Source organism: Octopus sinensis, linkage group LG14 (genome assembly GCF_006345805.1).
Source record: "Octopus sinensis linkage group LG14, ASM634580v1, whole genome shotgun sequence".
NCBI lineage: Eukaryota > Metazoa > Mollusca > Cephalopoda > Octopoda > Octopodidae > Octopus > Octopus sinensis.
Window position 1 is genome coordinate 65148960 of NC_043010.1, and position 16145 is coordinate 65165104.

Genomic DNA, 16145 nt, shown 5'->3' on the forward strand with positions numbered 1-16145 from the left:
TTCTCCCCACTACTTCTGCTCGTGATCAGAGATGCACATATCGTCAGCCACTAAGGGACATGCTCAACTGGTTAAGGTCAAACAACTGACAGCAAATCTGTGGTATTGAGCAGAATATTTGCTGTAGCCCATCTTTTATACCAAGACAAAACAATGTACATGATAACACTTCCAATCAGTTAAGATCAGAAGCCATGAGAGCCACTGCCTGGTACTGCATCAGGGCTATTATTATTATTATTATTATTATTATTATTATTATTATTATTATTATTCAGTAGTTTTATTTTTATAGCGTGATTTCACTTCACTACCGAGCGCAGCTCTGTGCTGTGTGCCTTGACTTTGTGCTGTGATTTGTTGTGATGCCTGATGGTTATTGTATGGAAAGTGTTCTGCGTAGGATGTGTGCAGTGCCTAGTAGTGCAATTTTCTGTATGTTATATGTGTTTGTAAGTCCTGGTGTTTTTGTTATGTATTTGTCTGAATATTTTTTTATCATGCCTAATGCACCTACTATGATAGGAATTGTTTCTGTTTTCAGGTTCCACATTCTAGTTATCTCTATTTCCAGGTCTTTGTATTTTGAGAGTTTCTCCATTTCTTTTAGAGACACGTGGTCATCTGCCGGTATTGATACATCAATTAGAAAGCATTTTTTTTCTTCATGATCTCTGACAACTATATCTGGTCTGTTGGCCTTAATTTCTCTATCTGTGTGTATCGGCATATCCCAGAGTATGGTTGCTTTCTCGTTTTCTGTGACCTTTTCTGGTGTGTGCCTATACCATCTTTTTTCTGTTGTTATTCCATAATGTTGGCATAGCTTCCAATGTATGTAGGTTCCAACTCTGTCATGTCTGTGAATATATTCCTTCTTAGCCAGGACAGGGCAGCTAGAGATAATATGATTTATTGTTTCTTGTCCATCTCCACATATTCTGCAGTTACTTGTAATATTTCTTTTCATTACATGTTTTTGGTAATTTCTGGTGGGGAGGCTTTGGTCTTGTGCTGCAATTAAAAATCCCTCTGTTTCTGCTTTGAGTCCTGAGCTTCTCAACCATTGCTGGGATTTTTCTTTGTCTATTTCTTTTGCGTTTAGTTTAGTGCAGTATTTACCATCAAGGGGCTTTTCTTGCCATCGTTTTATCATGGCTCGTTGCTGTTCTATTTTTAGTTTGGATTTCATTTGTTTTATAGCTTTTGTTGTTTCTTCATCATCTTCTTCTTCTTCTTTGTGTTTATTAGGTGGTATGATTTCTTGTTTGTATTATTATTGTTATTATTATTCAGTAGTTTTTTTTTTATAGCGTGCTTTCACTTCACTACCGAGCGCAGCTCTGTGTGCCTTGGGTATGTGCTGTGATTTATTGTGATGCTCTGATGGTTATTGTATGGAAAGTGTTCTGCGTAGGATGTAATATTTTATTATTATTATTATTATTATTATTATTATATTATTATTATTATTATTATTATTATTATTATTAATATTATTATTATTATTATTATTATTATTAATATTAAAAATAATAATAATATATATACAATAATTTTACAGTTAAATGTATGCTATGTTACAGAATTTTCGCATTCATTAAACTCTTAGGTAATCATAACATACTGTATGCTATGATTACAGGTACCTATAAATGCATTGTCACTTGTCTTTTACTGCCCAACTTTGGCATGTAACTTACTGCGATCAAATCCATCCCATCTAGTACCTTTCAGTCACCCGCTAGTACTCGCTCGTGTCTGTGACTAGAATTTTATGAGAAAATCCTTAAAAGCCAAATAATTTCTTTCAATTTTTATTCATATTTTATTCACAATATTTTTTTGATATTGCAGTCGAGGATCGAAGAATTTGAGATCAATCATTTCCAAGTCACCATATGGGCGGACGGAAATTATCCATCATCTGCAGAGATTTTAAAACTAAGTGATATTCTCAGCGCTCATCAAAATGAGCAGTTCAATAAAAAAATTGCTGTGCATTGTCGGTAAGTGAAAATATTGATAAATTCACAAATTCCCGCTACATCCGTTGTGATCCCATTCGAAAACAATTTCTCTTTTTAACTAAGTCTTCTATGTTTTTAAATAAGTTTCCCTCTGACCCCGTTTTCTTTATTGCTATCACTTTACTAAACCTTATCGATCGTTATTTAATCACTTTTTGGGATGGCGAATCCCCACCTGTTATTGACGATTGCCCTAGCGAACATCTGCGTAACTAATAAACTAATGCAGTTTGTGTGAAATCGAGTGTCGGAAAGAAACGTCCAGCTTCCAGTAACCGCATCCCTGCCTCCAAAGCCTATCTTTGTCGACCGTACAGATTACAGAGTTGTGGATTTCGCAGCCAACAATTTTAAATTGAAGATAAATTATGCTTTATCTGCTGGCCTAGAGAACGCTCTATCTAAATACGATCTGAATGATCCAACGCTGTTTGTCCATGTCTACAATGGTGGATCCAGAAAATCCATGAAGTATTTTTCAGACCGTTGGAAATATCGAGCAGATTGTGAAGCTTTTTCACCCTGCCCATATCAGCTTGTCTCACAAATCAAAACGTACATTCAAGATGATGATACAGTAGCTTTCTAATACTAAAGAATGCTACGGTTCCAAGGAAACCTCCTGACACTTGAAGAATTCTGGTTATCCATCACTGCAGGAGCATAAACAACTACTTGTCTGAAGCCCCCTCCCCCAGAATCACCAACGTACTTTCTAGGTCAATTAAAAGGGTAGTTATAGTGAGATCTAGACACTTCCGAAACTCCAAAACACTACGCCTCCCAATCACGTTAGACTTTGGGATTTGCACACCTTATATGAATTGAAAATGTGCATAAAATCTTAAGGCTTGAAAATTCTGGTTTCGCTGATGGATTTTGCATCTATATCTAGTGACCTTAAGTCATGTATATTTTTACTGCCTAATCTGGATGGCTGCATGGGTTCCACGAGAATTTCTCTCCCTGATGTCCATTACTTCTTTGCGGTATGTGCTTTTAAAGATATCGTGTGTATTTTGTGATATTTGAGTAATATTTTGTGTAATAGCTTTTATGTATAAATGTAATGTAGTTATTGTGTGTGATACTTCTATGATAACCTATGTTTCCTTCTAGTTGAGTGCTAGAGTCTTTCAAAACCACACACTTCACTGCCCACCAGAAGTTTTGGTTTTGTAGCATGTTCCAGGCTAACACTGAAGTCCCTCTTCATCCCCCGCAAATCAGTATCAATGCAAAATCATGTAGATTACACGGCGAGTCAGTAAGTACAGAGAGGCGAGAATGGGCATCATTGATGGGCCGAACGAGCGAAGTTAAACTATTTTGATAGGTGGTCATTTACTTTAGCCACCGAACAGATGTCGTTGTACATAGCAGATATTCAGCCTCTGAAAACAGTATTGTAATAATAATAATAATAATAATAATAATAATAATAATAATAATAATAATAATGATGATGATGATGATGATGATGATGATGATGATGATGATATATGATGATGATGATGATGATGATGATGATGATGATGATGATGATGATGATGATAATAATAATAATAAAACAGACCTATAAATACCTAGGAATAAAAGGAGGCTCTGGTATCCAGCATGCAAACATGAAAGAGAAAGTTAGGAAGGAATGTTATAGAAGAGTTCGAGCAGTCCTGAAGTCTGAGCTAAATGCATATAATAAGGTGTTAGCCATAAATTCCTTAGGAGTCCCAGTTGTTCTTTATAGTTTCAATGTGCTTAACTGGAATACCAGTGAAATAATGAAAGTTGATAGAAAAATCTGCAATCCACTGACTTGTAATAACATGTGCCATCCAAAGGCAGATGTTGATCGTTTTTACCTTCCCAGAGCTCAGGGAGGTCGAGGCTTGATCCAGCTTGAACTTACGTACAAAACCACCACAATCGGACTGGCCAAATACCTTGAAACAGCCAAAGATTGGATGCTAAAATTTGTTGAAAAACATGAAAGACCGAAAAAACTTCACTCTATTCTGAAAGAGAGCGAAACATTCGCTACTGATCTCTTAGATACATACCAGATTGATCAAGTTGAAGGAAATGCGCCAACTGCTGCTGCAAAGAAAATAAAATTGATTGCAAAGCACATGAAAAATTAGCTAGCATATGGGAACAGAAACCTCTGCATGGCAAGTATGTCGCCCGTAGCAAACAAGCCGATGTCGACCAGAAGCATACGCATCAATGGTTATGAAGCTCAGGACTAAAAGTAGAGTGTGAAGGTTTTATATTAGCTGCTCAAGACCAAAGCTTATTAACCCGGAACTACCAAGCCAATGTGATAAAAAATGGAGCTGACCCAAAATGGCGATTCGGTAACGATGAGATTGAAACAATAGACCACCTAATCTCAGGGTGTAGAGTCTTAGAACCTGAAGAATATAAAGCAAGACATGACAGAGTCGGCCAGTATTTACATTGGACAATATGTCGGTATTATAAAATCAAAACCGCTGACAAATGGTATAAACATCATCCTGAAGCTGTGACTGAGGGAGAAAATGTGTCGATTCTATGGGACTTCTCCGTATAGACAGACAAGACTATAAAAGCTAATAAACCGGATATTATTATAAAAGATCAGACAAAAAAGATGTGTTTATTAATTGACATGAGTATCCCTTGCGATCAAAATATAGCGGCGAAAGAATTTGACAAGATTAGTAAATATAAAGACCTGCTAATAGAAATTGAAAAAATGTGGCATCTCAAGGCGACTACAGTACCAGTGATTGTAGGATCTCTAGGAATGATAAAAAAAGATACTGAAACCTATTTGAAAATGATTCCAGGCTTACCATCCCTACAGGAAGAGCAAAAAATCGTGTTAACTGGAACGGCTCATGTACTGAGAAGAGCATTATCGCTGTGAAAACAACATCCATTCCTGAATTCATTTGTTTATTAATTTTTAAAAATATATATTTTACCTGTGAATTTACGATGTAATCTGGGAATGCATACAATGAGCTTCTCTGCCCTAGGTATACGGAAAACAACCGGCTAGGAATGGAAGAACATTTGAAGAAAGAAGGAAAATAATAATAATAATAATAATAATAATAATAATAATAACAATAATAATAATAATAATAATAATAATAATAATATAATAATAATAATAATAATAATAATAACGAAAAAGCGCACGAGCAATTGGCTGATAGGTGGGAGGCGAAACCTCTGCACGGCAAATATGTGGCCCGTAGCAAACAAGCTGATGTTGACCAGAAGCAAACCCATCAGTGGCTACGGAGCTCAGGGCTAAAAGCAGAGAGCGAAGGTTTCATCCTGGCTGCTCAAGATCAAAGCCTATTAACCCGGAACTACCGGGGACCAGTGTGATGAAAAATGGAGCAGACCCAAAATGCCGATTCTGCAACGACATGATTGAAACGGTGGACCACCTAATCTCTGGATGTAAAGTCTTAGCACCAGTGGAGCATAAATTAAGACATGACAGAGTTGGCCAATATCTACACTGGCTAATAAGTCGGCATTACAATATCAAAACTACCGACAAGTGGTATAATCACCACCCTGAAGCTGTAACTGAAGGAGAAAATGTAGCGATTCTGTGGGACTTCCCAGTACATACAGACCGAACCATCAAAGCCAATAAACCGGATATTGTTGTGAAAGACCAAAACAATAAAGTTTGCTTATTGATCGACATGAGCATTCCCTGTGATCATAATATCTCGGCGAAAGAGTTTGACAAGCTCAGAAAATATAAAGACCTGCTCATTGAAATTGAGAAAATGTGGCATCTCAAGGCGGTTACAATACCAGTGATCGTAGGAACACTAGGAATGATCAAGAAGGGAACCGAAAATTATATGAGAATGATCCCTGGCTTACCATCCCTGCAAGAAGTGCAAAAGATTGTCTTAACTGGTACATCACACGTATTGAGAAGAGCATTGTCGATGTGAGAACTATTACTACCCATGTATTTTAATTTAACTTTAAAAAAATGAACGAACTACTGAGTTTAGTTTAATGGCCTACCAATGTATACTATGAGTTTCTTTGCCCTAGGAGTCGGGAAGACACTCACCAATGTTAGAATGTATTATTAACATGTTTTTAAACCTAAAACAATTCTCATCCTTCTTTCATGTAAAGTAAAAATTTCCATAAAAGTGGTATGCTGTGCGTCATTCACATTTTGAAAGCTGCAATAACCAGTCAATCAGTAGTCAACATAGTACGGCTGGTTCGACTGGTCAAGAAAATAGAACCAAATATAATACCTGACTGTGTGAGTATAACAACATCTTTCTCTCGCTTTCGTTTATGTGCTTCAACCAAGGTTTTGCTAAATATCAGAAAGAGAAAAATCTGTCGTTAAAATTTTTACTGTTATTTGAACACTTTTCTGAAAATAAGTTTCAAGTTTGGTGATCATTGATACACTAATGACTATTTGGATTAGTTATCTTACACCGGAAATGTACGAACAGTAGGTCGTATATATGTGGGTAAATTTGATTAGCAAACTCCAGAATCGAAAGAACTGAAACATTTCCCTTGCTACCCTAGAAATTTTTAAACGTGTTATTTTGGACATGTTGCGAGTTTGAATTTCATTGTTAGTGATAGGTAAATATTTCTCTCAATTTAGATAAACAAATTCAAAAGTACAGCAGGAGGCCACATCAATAAACTTTACATCTATTTATTAATATATCTTATAGGGAACACTCAGTAACCAGTGGCTGGCCATTGAGTTAAGGAATGTTATATGTTACTGTACAAAATCAGTAAATCACCATTATTTTAATCTCGATATTATGAGAGGAAATTAATAGGACTTTGTAATGATTCATGTCCGGGATCACCAAAATTATAGTTCACAATTACTTTATTTAGAACAATGTTATCTATTTAGACATACACCTCTGATATGTTCCATATTTAAGAAGTTAGTATATCTTCATGTAATCATTTCTACTAAAGGTACAAGGGCTGAAAGTTTGGGGGAAGGTACTAGTCGATTACATCTACTAGTGTGTTTCACTGGTACCTATTTTTATCGACGAAAGATGAAAGATGCCTTGGCAGAATTTGAATTCAGAATGTTCACACGGACGAAATACCGCTAAGCGTTTCGCCCGATTTTGACAGCTTTCTACTTAAGACACAAGGCCTGGAATTTGGGGAGGAAGTTAATAGATTACATTGACCCCAGTGCGTAACTAGTACTTAATTTATAGACCCCGAAAGGATGAAAGGCAAAGTCGACCTCGGCGGAATTTGAGCTAATAATGTTCACAGGGATGAAATAACGCTAAGCATTTCGCCCGGCGCGCTAACGATTCTGCCAGCTCGCCGCCTTAGTATATCTTCATATAATGAATACATCTGCGTAAATTAGTACCAAGAGCTTATTTCGAAAGTTATTTTTATTAGATATGGACGGAATTTATAATGCTAAGTAAAGGATACAGTAAAATAAAATAATTGTGTATTAAGTCATTTTAAATGATTTGATTGAATAACTCATATTTATTTCTTTGACAGGAATCCTACGCCTTCGTTTGGAAAGTTGCAGAATATTTACAGAACGAATCGTCTCTATACTCCAATTTTGTACAGTGATGTGTAGGAGTGAATCATTTTAGAGATCTCTCATAATAAGTTTTACATCTTATGAAATAAGAAATGATGTATGCAAAACAATTACTTGTTTGTTGGATAACGAAAACAAGAGCCTCGCGGGAATTCTTTGTTTCTCTCAAAGGAAAAGGAAAACCATTTCAAGAAGATAAGAATTCGTCTCTCAAAATTAAATTACATGCTACGGAGCGGGCTTCATCTTTGTTTACACATATAGGCCAACTATGAGCATAATTTGGTAATAATACCTTATGCTGATTACAGCGGCCAAAATTAATTCGGAACACTTTTCCTTCCCGAAATGTCAATGTTAATTCGTCAGGAAGCCTTAGAAAGGATGCGCCAAATTTATGGTTTTCAACAAACGAAAATATGGCTCTCCTTGCCTATAAATAAATGGTTGAGGTTTTTCTTTCCTACACAAGTCAATTAACTATGAAATGTTAATATTGATATCTTGGAATTATTACATCTTTTTTTTTGAGACTATGCCACAATTAGCGATAAATTAATTTTTATTGTCCCCAACTAAGATTAATCACTATTTTTTTTCTATTGTGTGTATACAGCATTAAGTATATCGCCGGTTAACATAGTTATCTAAATTTATGCCATTTAATCTTTTGAGTCATTGCTCTTATTCACATTTTTCTTAATTATATATCTTACAGTATTTTACGTGCTGATTTATTACAATCAGTCTCCTTTGCCCCTCTCTCCATTTTCAATATTTTGTCTATATATTTCTCACTTTTTTATCGTTTCTTATATTAAATCAACCCACTTGATATCCTAAATTTTAATATTATATAACATTTGACATTCCTACAATTTCGAGAGGTAACGTTCAGCTACTTCGAAACAGCGACAATGTTTTAATAAAAACCAATTCACGTAACACAGTTATCCTCTCAATTGATACACCACTGCTTCATTTACCATTTCTCCTGTCTCTATACATACAAGGTTGGTAGCTTCTTTCATATAATGTTGCTGTCATTTCAGTTAATAGTATTCTTCAGTTCAAAGATAACTGGAGTCTTCCTAATTCACATACTATGGTGCCATGATTACTGAAATATCTCGCCTCTCATCTCAATAAGTATACAATTGTTGCCCTTTCTATCCATATACCCTCGATATCCATCGCATTTATACACAGTGTGTATCCTCGCCGATCAGAATTATATCCCATGCGTTCTTCACAAGTCATATACTGACGCTTTCCTCTCAGATCATACACTTCAAAAGTGTCTGTCTTTAGTGTTAATGATCTCTCCATTCATCCATAACTCTTGCTTTCTCGATTCATGGACATGCAGTTGGTGTCAATATCGTTGCTTAGATCAAGAAAATATTGATCAGTAATATTTTAATTTAGTCAACCACATTTTGCCTGGGGCTCAGCAAAAAAAAAACCTCCTGTAATATAAGTATAAATAATCTAGTCTGAGATCAACAGCAGATGCTTATATATAAATATATATATATGTATAAATCAATATAATCTTGTAATGTTTTGTGTAATCTGTATAAATGAAGCTATGATTATAAACTCTGGTCAGTCATGCGAATTAATAAATTCATCTATATCTATAAACGTTGATGTTTGTCATTTTATCCTAAACACGTCACTAAACACCAAAATTATCTCGAAATAATACATGGCTAAAACAGGGATTACTCGAGAAAACAGATGGCGAAAAACTGATAATTTTAATGAAATGGTAAGCTCTACACTTCTCTCTTTTTCACTCTATATTTTTCTCTCTTTCGCATACAAACAACCCCATACCGCCCCTATAAACGCGAACGCACATTTTACCATTCCTCTCTCTCACGCAACATTGTACAGTCTGAATATCTTATTTTCAATTTCTTTTTTTGTACAAGGCTAACAATTTAGGTGGGTGGGGTGATCAATTACACCGATCTCAGTGCTCACTACTATTTATTTTATCAAATCCGAAACGAAGAAGTGCAAGGTCACCATCGGCTGAATTTGAACTCAAAATGTAGGGAGTGAAAAGTAATCCTGCTATACATTCTGTCACTGCTCTAAAAAACTGCTCGCTCGACGCTCCATTCACCACACTAATAATGGTTTCAAATTTTGGCACAAGGCCAGAAATTTAATTGGAAGGGCAAGTCTATTAAATATTTTATCGCCTCTGAAAGAATGAAAGGCATCGTTGACCTCGACAGAATTTGAACTCAAAGCGTAAAGACGGACGAAATCTGACGATTCTGCCAGATCCCCACCTTATTCACCACCCTAATAATATTTTCTACTAAAAACACAAGTCCTGAAACTTGGGGAGGGGGTCTAGTCGATTACATCGACCCCAATGTTTCACTGGCACTTAGTTTATCGACCCCGAAAGGATGAAAGACATAATCGTCTTCGGCGGAATTTCACTTCAGAACGTAGCGATGGATGAAACACCGATAAACATTTCGTCCAGACTGGTAACAATTCTACCAGCTCGCTGCCTTATTCACCACACTAATATTGATCCCACATTCACAAGGCCTCGCTCACCATTCTAATAATCATTGACATCACATAAATATCACTAGTTACAATGTTATGCATACGACATGAGAAACGTGTCTATAAGACCGAATTATTTTTACTGATGTTTATTTTAAGGACACCGCAATGATTAAAAAGAGAAGATAAAAGTTGTCCGGCAGCGATACTTGCAGCGAAGCACTGCAACGAATTCAACCTAATACTCTACCCTTTCTTCATCTGCCAGCTCTTCGCAACATAATTATTACAAATATTGACATTCATAAAAGAAACAATTCTATCAAAGATATTAATGGAATAGAATCGTCTTCCGTATTCTTTTATTTTATCACAATTGGTAGACGTGTACATTGAAGAAAGATATAATTATGTAAGTCATTGTTCAGTTGAAGTGCGTAGGTTCGAAACATAAAAGACTTTTTTTCATAATGAGATCAAGTTGTGTTTCCTCAGGTGATATTCAAGTGTTGTCTCCGTTAGTGTAAAATCTTCGACTTCGAGGCCTTCCGATGCGCCCGTCTTACTTTGGATCTTGTAGTATTTATTAGATTTATGTTATTTAGTGGCAGGGTATGTTTGTTGGATTGCTATCAGTGGTTGTGGATGGCTGTTTTGGTATCGGCTGATCACTGACTCCAAAAATATCCGCTAATGATTTTTCCCGCTGAACGCCGTATATAATTGTTTTTATACAGGCAGGAGGTCAGTATTTTTTATGGTATTTAGTACATCGCACCTAGTACTGGACTGGCACACTAATTTTTCCACTCCGGAGCGAGGAAAGACTAAGTTGACCGCTAGCGGAATTTGGTCTCAGAGTATGAACTCGGAAGAAATACTGCTTTCACAATATTGCCAGCGCGCCACGGTGATAATAATAATAATAATTTTTTATAATATAAGTACAAGGCATTAAGGCGGCGATCAGGTAGAAACGTTTGCACGCCGGGCAACATTCTTTGCGGTATTTCGTCTGCCGTTACGTTCTGAGTTCCGCCGAGGTCGACATTGCCTTTCATCCTTTCGGGGTCGATTATATAAGTACCAGTTACGCACTAGGGTCGATATAATCGACTTAATCCGTTTGTCTGTCCTTGTTTGTGCCCTCTGTGTGTAGCCCTTTGTGGGTAATAAAGAAATAGGTATTTCGTCTGCCGCTACGTTCTGAGTTCCGCCGAGGTCGACTTTGCCTTCCATCCTTTCGGGGTCGATTATATAAGTACCAGTTACGCACTAGGGTTGATATAATCGACTTAATCCGTTTGTCTGTCCTTGTTTGTGCCCTCTATGTTTAGTTCCTTGTGGGCAATAAAGAAAGAAGAAACGTTTGCACGCCGGTCGAAATGCTTTGCGGTATCTTCTCTGTCTTTACGTTCTGATTTCAAATTCCTCCGAGGTTGACTTTGCCTTTCATCCTTTCAGGGTCAATAAATTAAGTAGCAGTTGCGTACTGGGATTGATCTAATCCACTGGATTCCTCCCCCTAAACTTCGGGCCTTCTACCTAGAGCAGAAAAGAATAATTAGCACGCCGGGAAAATGTGCCTTTCATTTTTGTGGGGTGGGGTCTATAAGATAAGTATCGGCCAAGAACTGAGGGGTCGATGTAATCAACGTACATCTCTCCCGAGATTGCTGGCCTTGTGTCAAAATTTGAAATCAATGAAGGTACAAGGTTTAAAATTTAGGGTAGGGAGCGAGTCGATTACATCGACCCATACCTTCTATTGCCACATTATTTTATCCACTTTGGAAAGACCAAAAGCAAAATTGACGTATACATGCGCGTGCGCCCTAACACACACACACACATACATTTGTAGATCCATACGCACACAAACTCAAAAGACGTGGGGGTCACGATTGGAACACCATTTACTGGAGATTTCCAAGTTCAAGGACCCAGCGATAATCTATATATGGTTTGGGTTTCTGTCACTAAATAAATCCGAAAGTCAGTCCAAGTCTATACACGGTAGGGGAGTGGCTATAATGCTCCTTAAGACGGTTCATTGGTCTGCAAAATCAGGGCTTACCTGGCGAGTCAGAAAAGGAACTCTATGGTTACGCGACCTGTTGCACTTGGAAGATAAATCTTTCTGAAAGCACACACTACTGTCGTTAATAGGCCACAGGATATATTAGATAATAATGTAGTACTGGGTGTAGTGTCTGAAATAAACGGTATTTGATCTTACAGGTATCTGCATAATCAGGGTTGATTTAGAGCTAAACAACTGTACTATCCCAAACTACCACTACTGCCATCACCACCACCACCAACACTGCCATCCCCACTTCAACTGCTATCACATCCTATACCGTTTGGGTGTTAAGTACAACTATATAGTTAAAAGTTTTATGAGTTCTCGGGAATTCCGGTTTACGAGGGACGTTCAATAAGTAATGCCTCTGACCCACTTGCAGTTGTTTGATCTAGCTGAAATGTTGCATGTGCAATCATATATATCTCTATAGAGTAAGTGGCAAACTACAGCTCTGAACTAATTGTGGTGTCTGATTTACACGTGTTTGAACCGAGTCAAGTGTGAAATGGAGCCTGTTGAGTGTCGAGCAGTGATCCGGTTTTTGTATTTGAAAGGACGCACACCACGGGAGACTTTTGATGAAATGAAAGTAACTTATGGTGATGATGCCCCATCATATGACCTTGTAAAACGCTGGCATCGTGAATTCAAACATGGTCGGAACTCTGTGGAAACAGCTCCCAGATCTGGTCGCCGTCCTGCCATTGATGAAGCATCTGTCCGTCAAGTTGAGGCTGCCATTTTGGAAGATCGACGCATAATTATTCGCCAAATAGCCCATGAAGTCAAGATTAGTACCGGATCTGTGGAAACTATCATTCATGACCATTTGCATATGCAAAAGGTGTCTGCCAGATGGATTCCCAGGTTGCTCACACCTTTCCAGAAGCAAGAACGCGTCGAGTGCTCGAGGGTGAATTTGGAGATGTGCCAAGAAGATGAGTAAACATTTTTCAAAAGACTGATTACACAGGATGAAACCTGGGTCCATCACGATGATCCAGAGACCAAAGTCCAGTCAATGCAGTGGAAGCACCGTGACGCACCTCCTCCAAAGATGGCAAGGGTGCAGCCCTCCGCTGGCATGGTCATGCTCACAGTCTTCTGGGACCAGGACGGAGTAGTGATGACAGATTTCTTGGCAAAGGGTACCACAATTGCAGGAGCCTATTATACTTCACTTTTGAGGAAATTAAGAGAAGTTATCAAAATCAAGAGGCGGGGCAAGATCAGCAAAGGCATCCTCCTCCTGCAGGACAACGCTCCGGTCCACAACTCGCTTGTCGCCAGATCAGAAGCACAGGTGTATGGCTATGAACTCCTCTCCCATTCCCCTACTTTCCTGACCTTGCACCCTCTGATTTTCACTTCTTCCCAGTCATGAAGTTGTTTTTGAAAGGAAAGCGTTTCCCAGATGATGCAGCCTTGATTTCTGAAGTCACGTTCAGGTTGGAGGACCTAGCTGGGGGTCTTCTACAAAAACGGTCCCCAGAGCTGCATCAAACAATGGAAGAAATGCGTAACTCTGGGTGGTTCCTATGTAGAAAAAGACTAATAACTGTGCCAAGTTTCGTTGCTCTACTGCTATGGGAAGTGGGTCAGGGGCATTACTTATTGAACGCCCCTCGTAATCCTACATCGAGCAAGTGTCTCCTATCAGAGCGTCATGTTAGCCAGAGTGTACTCAGTGAAACTTTTATAGAAACACCCTCAGTGGGATCGCCTTGAATTGACTGACTCCGTTTTTAAACGTTTCGATACAGCTGTCTCTCCTACCCCACCTCACGGCCGTCAAGTACCTTTAGTAGAATCTTCATTCGGTTCAGGCGTGCGGTTTAAAGGTCGTTTAAAGTATTTTCTCTCATCGGGGAGGAAAGGGAAAATGAGATTCGTGCGTTGTCCTTTCTGCATTCTGTTCGAGCTATGACAAAAATAATTTTAAAAAATATCTACCCTCAAAACATTAGTATCGTTCACAAAATACTAGTTATTAACAATAGTTATCTAGCTTTCTCTCTCTCTCTCTCTCTCTCTCTCTCTCTCTCTCTCTCTCTCTCTCTCTCTCTCTCATATGTATATATAAAAGATGTCGTCCCGAAATTAAGGTAACCGAAATTTCGGGCTTTAATAAATATCAGTAGATGTAATAAGATATGAAAATTATATATTATAAAAGCTTAGTGTATCTTCTTTTCTCTTCAGACTAAATATATTCACATCTATAAACTAGGTAATGTCTGTAGACCAAAATACAAACATAACCCTCCGCAAAAGGGACGAAACTAATACATCTATAGCAAAAGGGCTTAAAATTAACCGAGGAACACTTTGGAAAATTGTGAAGAAATTTCAAGAGACTCAACAGGCGTATCGATTGAGGACCCTTATCAACAGAGTCAATTATTTGCCGAGGCTTTTTCAACTATTTTCAAACAAGATGATGGTCGTGAACCCCCTCCATTTGATAGATCGGTACCTCCAATGCTTCGATTGATCATCACGCGGGACCAAGTCAAACGTGTTATTCAAGGCCTCGATGTCAACAAGGGTCACGGCCCTGACGGCATACACCCACGGGTTATCAAAGCGTTGGCTCCGGTCATCTGCGAGCCCTTAACACGACTATTCAATATGTCATTGGCGACGGTGTTATACCTGCAGACTGGAGAACAGCGATAATCTGCCCAATTTTCAAGAAAGGGAGCCGCGAAGACCCGCTTAACTACCGACCGGTTTCCCTTACATCAATAATCAGCAAGATGTTCGAAACCATCCTTAAGAAACGTATGATGCTCCACCTCCTAAGCACAGCCTCGATCACTGATTCCCAACACGGCTTCGTGCAGAAGAGATCATGCTTGACCAACTTACTAGTAATGGAAGAATTGGTGACGCGCATCCTCGATGATAGTGATGCTGTTGACATCGTTTTATTGGACTTTGCCAAAGCTTTTGACTCGGTAAACCACCGCCTACTACTTGTCAAGCTTCAAGCATATAGTTTCCATCCGGATATTGTACGATGGGTTGGTGCCTTCCTCTCAGATCGCTCCTTCCAAGTTCAAGTTAATGGTTCGCGGTCCGACGTCTCCAGTGCGAGCAGTGGCGTGCCTCAAGGTTCAGTGCTTGGGCCCTTGTTGTTCTTAGTCTTCATAAATGACTTGCCCGACGACCTCACGCAACACACCCTTCTATTTTCCGACGATATCAAACTGGTCGCTCCTCGCGGTAGTATAGAGGATCTTCGTCGATGCCTCCACCAAATTTGGAAGTGGTCTAACGATTGGGACCTGTGTCTGAACGTGTCAATGTGCTGTCATCTGCCTGTTGGCTCTACTCCTACAACTCAACTTGATTTCGAGCCGGGTCGTCTGCTGCTGGAGAGGACCGATCAGGTAAAGGACCTGGGTATCTTGGTGGATTCCTCCTTTTCGCCTTCGGCCCAGTGCGTCCATGCTGCCAACAAAGCGCGCGGAATTCTGTTTTTGATTCGACGGTCATTCGGAGTGCTCACAGCAGCCATATTCCTGCCACTCTATGTCACGCTGGTGAGACCCATATTGGAGTATGGGATTCAAGCCTCTTCTCCTTATCTCCTCAAAGACATACAGCACCTCGAAAGAGTCCAGAGGCTGGCTACCCGCCTGGTTCATGGTCTCAAAAATTTGTCCTACGGAGAAAGGCTGAGGACGCTCGACCTTTATTCTCTTGAAAAACGCCGCCGCCGTGGTGATCTCATTCTCGCCCACAACATCATAAGCGGGAAGTGTAACCTCTCGAAAGAGCTGTTCTTCACTCCTGCTCCGGAGCGTCGGCTGCGGGGTCATTCCGAAAAGCTCTACCTGCGACGATTTCATCTCGATCGAAG

At 38.8% G+C, this 16145-nt stretch overlaps 1 protein-coding gene across 1 annotated transcript in view; it reads left to right on the top strand.

The window, feature by feature from the left end:
* The window catches only part of LOC115219497 (receptor-type tyrosine-protein phosphatase T), a 102720-nt gene that overhangs the window by 53651 nt on the left and 32924 nt on the right, over nucleotides 1–16145 (top strand). The window lies entirely within an intron of this gene.